Raw genomic sequence first — 6,367 nt, forward strand, 5'->3', positions numbered from 1 at the left:
TCGCAGCCCGGCTTCCTGGGCTCACCCCCTCCTCAGCGTCCTGGCCCCCCTTCAATGCTTCTCTGGGTACAGTTTTACACCAAGAGTGAAAACTACTTGAATTTCTCTCACATAACATCCTGCTGCAGCATGTGAGTGCTCCAGCTGGTCCCACAGCACCAGAGAGACCCCCCAGCCCAGCTAGTGCCCAGAACAGGGAGAGGTGCTGGGAAGGACAGTGTGGGAGGATCTCAAGTATGGCTGAGCCCTTGAGACATGGGGCAGAGCCTGGAGACCCACGAATTGCCTCCCTGGTCACCTCCCAGACAGGACGACGCACCCTCAGCGATCACGGGAACACACACACACAAACTGCTCAGAGTCCCACGGGAGCCTGTGGCGGGGACAGGAACTGATGCAGATCCCCTGTGTCAGAGCTGTGTCACTTCTCCCGGGTGGGGAAGGCCACGCAGCACCCTGCCTGCTAGAAATGGCTCTCCAGGACCCTGTCAGCCCATGCCAAACACACTACATTTGTCTTTGTGCCTTGCTCCGCACAGCGCTGGGACTCTGGGATCATTACGGATGGGTGGGGATGATTTGTGACCTCCACGGATGGCAGGTCTGCACACACCAGGGATCTTTCTTCCCACAGCTCTCCCTGTCCTCAGACAGCCTCCACAGACCGCATCCCCTTATGGCAATGCCTTTGCTACCAACAAATGCCTGAAAATCCCCCTCCATCGGAGACAAGCCAATGGGGGGGGGGGGGAGAGGGAGGACAATAGTGGGGGGGGTGCCTGAACCAGACACCGCCTGACAGTGTCAGGCCAAGCTCCTCCTGAGTCACTCCCCGGCTGTGATGGAGCATGAGGTCAGTTTGGACGTGGCTCAGGGCATGCTGCCAGCTGGCAGCACGTGTCCAGGAAGTCTGTAACCATCGCGGGTTTGCAGGCCCAGGACCCATCGTGCCACATGAGCTGTGCACTGTGCTGCTCCCCTGCACAGCTGCTGGTGCTTGAACTGCCTGGGCAGGGAGTGGGCTGGGACACAGAAACCCAGGCTCCAGAGGGTACGCTTGCCTGGAGGCCTGTGGGAGATCTGCAGCTCCTGGCTAGAGCCAGAACAATCGGAAAGCATCAATTAGAGAGAAAAAAAGCTGTGGTTGAGTATGCTGATTTGTGCCTGCTGGGACCCACTTCAATTTTGCATGAGACAGCAGATACCTTGTGCTGTCTGCATGTGCCCAGGACACAGGTCCCTGAGAAGGTGAGGATGTCACTGAGCACTTTCAAAGTAGAGGGGTGAAAAGACATTGAGCCTGGAGACATTTCCCCAGCCTATGCAAACCAGCTCGGTGCTAAGCACTACTTCCTCCTGCCTTTCCTTCTCCAAGCACAGAGGTGCCTTATCTCCTTACCAGCAAATGGGTGAGTCTAGTAGATAGCAGGTTTGTAGATTAGATTGAGATTGTGGACTAAGAAAACATAAACCTTGGAGAAGTGCAAAGTCTGCAGCCTTCTGCTGCTTGACTGAAGTTGTGCACACAAGTTGTGACAACAGTAAGCAAAACAACCACAACAGTACAAGTGACAATGAGGGAAAATGTGACAGAAAATCAAGCTATGGCACTGCATTCTCATGTTACTTTTAAAAATTTAACCATTTTAATTTTTGTTTGATTAGAAGAAGGTCAGTGAGCAAGATAAAACTGTTAGAGCATCTGGCTGCAGAACAAAATAAGGTGTGGCCTCTATGAGCATGTATTTCCCAGTGTTATATTAACCTCTATTAAACAAATGATTTGGACAGGCAAAGGCTTCCACTGAAGTGTGCCTCCATGTTTCCTTCCATGTGTCTGTTTGAAAATGTTCTGGGAATAGAATATTTTGCTCTATAAGCATCCACACTTGCTTGGGCTTCGCTAGACCCTGAGGGTTTGGGCCACTAATAACAATATTTTCACTCTTAGAATCACAGAATAATTCAGATGGGATGGGATCTTGGGAATTCACCTGGTCCATCCATCTATTTAAAGTGGAGTTAACCTCAAAGTCAGACTGAGCAGCTCAGGGCCACATCCACTTGGATGCTGGATACTGCCAAGTATGGAGGGTCCACAGCCCCTCTGGGATCATACCAGTGTTTAACCATCCTTATCACAAATACATTTTTCCCTAAATCTAACTACAGTTTCCCATTCCTCAGCAGGGGTGTATTGCCTTCCATCCTTTTAAGAAAAATCTGATTGTCTTTGTATGTTAAACCAAAGGAGCCCTATCCTGGGCTGTTACCCACCAATCCTTGGAGAAGGGATGAAACCAGATCTCAGCAACTTTGCTGATCTGGTTTCTTGGCATTATGCAGCACATCAGGTCATTAATCTCTACCATTTACTTACTACTGAATCCAGTACCTTCAGTGCTCCCATCTTTGTATGCAAGAGAAAAAGGAGGAGAGGGTCAGCCCAGTCACACAATGCTTTCAGTCTGAAGGTCGCACTTCAGGAAAAAATTGACAGGCTGTCCTTCCCCACTGCTGGCTGACAGCTGGGGAGGAAGAAGAGGAAAGCACTGGGAATGCAGGAAAACAAAATGTTCGTGTTTTTCCCTTTTCACTGGGTATTTTTTTCCTACTCTGACAACATTTAACTGGGAACTGAGGGTCATCATCAACTGGTTTCTGGACACTCCTGGCTGCAGGTGTGAGAGATGCATGCCTGCTGACTGCCTGGGAATGGTATATGCATTTATTTATTTACTTATAGACATTTGATGTCTGAGTGTCTGATATCTGACAGACGGGCCATGGACTGTATGTTAATTAGCACTTCCGTTTCAGAGCCACATACAACTCAGCTGTTGAACTACTCCTCAATTCACTCCTCTCTCTGAGCCCAAGGTACACCATGAGACATTGCTTACCCACAGCATTCAGGAGGCGAAGCCTGGGGGTGGGACAGGCTCCTGCAGCGCTTACAGCTTTGGAAGGGTTTTATGCAGCTATGTGGAAGACTTTGTGAGCATCATGAAGACTGGGAGAGTCTGGCAAGATTTGCTGTAAAATAACAATACATAAAATGATTTGTACGAGCAATCTAGATGAGAGCCCTGAATTGTTGTAGGTCCCTTCCAACTGAAATAGTCTATTCTATTCTGTCTATTCTATTCTGTTTCAGTTGGAAGGGACCTACAATGATCATCTTAGTCCAACTGTCTGACCACCTCAGAGCTGAGCAAGTTAAAGCATGTTATTAAGGTCATTGTCTAAATGCCTCTTGAACACTGGCAAGCTTGGAGTATCGACCATCTCTCTAGGAAGCCCGTTCCAGTGTCTGACCACCCTCTTGGTAAAGAAATGCTTCCTAAAGCATATTCTGTTATACCCTAATTTCCTAGTAGGCTCAAAGAGAATGAAGCTCATATATTTTGTTTTATGCCTGAATTACTGCCAATACACAAATCAGAAGCTCTGAATGTCATAGTGCTCAAGGCCCACCTGTGCCCCTGGGAGCAGGGATGCTGCTGCCCTGGGACATGTGGGAAGGTCCCCTCTCCTCTCCTGAGAACTCAGGAGTGGGGGTAGAGGAACCTGCAGGGAATGGGAGTAATGGGGCTTTTATGCAGCATCTGTCTGTCTCACCCAAAATCCTAGCAGGAGATCCACACTTCTTCGGCTGCTACATCAGCCACCAGTTCCCAATGCTCTTCCTTTCTGGGGCTGCTCAAAATCCAGGCAAACCTATGCTGTCTAATTGGTATCTCTGGGGAGAGCCCACCTTTTTGACCCTGCCAGAGGGATAATGTTCTCCCAGAAATGAGCATCTGTCCCACCAGCGCTCCTGCCACCAGACATCTTTCAGGAAGCCGCAGGGAAGCCCTGGTTGATGGTGGATTGTCCCTTCCTTTCACCAAGCCTAGAAGCGCTGGGGGTAAGGGTGGCAGAGGGCTTGTTGTAACAGGGTCAGCATGCAGCTGCTTTTTACAGAAATCTAGATAGCTTTGGCATGCTCTATTATAAAGTTCCGTGTTCCCCTTCCTCTGTATGCGTAACAGGCTCTATCACCCTGACCCCACAGAGCCTGTCCTGATGCACCTCTGCCGAGGGAGGCCTGGGAGTCCCAAAGGAACAAGAAACTCCCGAGTCTTATGTGCCAAGAGGAAATACGATGGCACAAGAAAGAAATGATGTGGAGACAAGAGGCAGGATCTCTTAAGAAGTATGTCTGAAGCAGCCCCAAACCTGCCAGCAGCTACTGATGAAGCACAGCCCTTCCCGCACACGCCTGGCTCCGGGGAGGAGGGCTCACTCACCTGCAGCAGACTCTGCCCACACACGACAGCCCAGCACTGATCCCTGCTCCTGGCTGGCAGCAGTGGTTTTTCCTGGCTCTCCTTCCACTGGATCAAGGTAACGAGGGAGCTCACGGGGAAAATCTCTTCCCTTTCTCCGGCAACCGCCTGCCAAGAAACAGGTGCTCCTGCCGGCTCCCCTTCCTGGTGCGGCGCGGGCAGCGCTGGCGATAGGCTGCAAGCCCTCACCTCTCGCCCGGGCAGGTGCATTCCCCAGCAGGGTGGCGTCTCAGCAAACCTGCTGCTGGCCTTGGAGAGGCTCCAGAGCCGCGTCGGTGTGCAGGCACTACCCCTCCCTCCCTCCCTGCCTCCCTGGACAGGATCTGGCCACGCACCGATCCTGGAAGGTGGCTCATTTCCTCCCAGCTGGAGGTGAAGGGGTGCCAGAGCCAGGGAGCGGCTCCCAGGCAGCAGGTGAGAGGAAGCCTGCAGCCAGGTTGGCAGTGCTAGGGAAGATTTGACACATTCAGCAACTATTTGGTATTATGTGGTATTAAATAAAATAGCTCCTGCACTACTGTATAGGCTAGAGCCATCTGGTCACATCATGAGTGGATCATCATATGGCATTAGTCCAGGCAGGCACTTAAGTCAGGCAAGATGTCATTGCGGTGCCATCTCCCCATCACCAGGCAGCTGCAGTACCCCCCCTCCCTGGGAGACAGCGGCATCAGCAGAGCCTACCATGCTGTAGAAGAGCTGACTTCCTGGTACTCTAGCAGAAAGAAAAGGGTGACCACTTTGAGGGGAGTTAGGGAAACAGAAAAGGACTCTTTGAGAGAGGAAGACAAAAAAAGGGAGTAGCAGGAACATTGAAGTCAGCAGGGGAATGGGACTCCCAGACTGAGGGCATGCCCCCTCCTTTGTGGCTCGGCTTAATGACAGCAGAAGGGATCACTGCTGCACGTCTGAGCAGCTGCAAAATCTCCTGGGAGATGTAAGAAGAAGAGAACAGGGCTGAACAACAGCTCTTCCCTGACTAATGGAAAGGGAGGCTCAGTTGTTAAGTCGCATACTAGATTTTTAGCAGGCTATGAGAGGGGAAGCTTAGGATATGCTAATACAATAGACACAATTAGTCTGACAGCTTCAGGAATTTGTCTGAGTAAAATCTGACAGATCTTTTGAGACTTGTGAAATATCATCTGCCCAGTGGCTGGTCTCCTAAACCTAAAACAACAAACGGGATGAGGTGGATTTCTCTCTACAAACACCCTTGAACAATGAACTTGCCCATACTCAGAAAAACCTTGTCCTTTGGTTGGGCCAGTTAACAAACACGTCATCCAAGGGGAAACCTTATTCACTTTTAAAGAGACGTGTATTCACTTTAAAAAGTGGGCTGTAACTTTATAAGAGCATGAGATGCTTATCAGCTCCTTTAGAGAGGTATCAAGAGGAGAAACAGACAATGCAGACCAAGAGAGGATGAAAGCAGAAAGTGTCTTTGCACCCTGAGAAATTTCAGAAGACCATTAGCATACAAAACCATAATCCAGTTACAACTTAATTCTGAAAACATTTCTACAGCTGATGTGTGGGAGATTGACCTTGGTGTAGTTTTCCCAGTATAGAAGGGGCTTGTACATCTGTTTTGCTTCCAGCAGGCCTGTGATAAACCTCAGTTATAACACTCTGCTGTGCCTGACTTTGAATGTTCTCCCATACAAAAAATGTTTTAGCTGCCTCTTAGCCAGTAAGATCAAGTTTAAAATCCTCCCGAACCTAGTTTGCCAGCTGTCTACCTAGGCTTCATCCGACAGGCCTTGCACTGCCTTTAAAATCTTTCTAATGAGGGTGATACACGGGCATACTTTTAAGCATATTAATCACCACTTAGAAATCATTCTTCACTATATATGCTTCTTCCTCTTACTAGAACAAGGTTCTTCTTTTTCAGGAAGATTGATTCCATTTCTCTAAACCACATCTATTAAAACAGTGGCTTCTACCACTCAATTTATTCTGACAGAGAGGGGAAAATTATACCACACGGGAGTCTAGCAAATTAAAATAGGTGTGTTCTGAAAATTTAA

This window comes from Strix aluco, chromosome 8 (genome assembly GCF_031877795.1).
Source record: "Strix aluco isolate bStrAlu1 chromosome 8, bStrAlu1.hap1, whole genome shotgun sequence".
Classification (NCBI taxonomy): domain Eukaryota; kingdom Metazoa; phylum Chordata; class Aves; order Strigiformes; family Strigidae; genus Strix; species Strix aluco.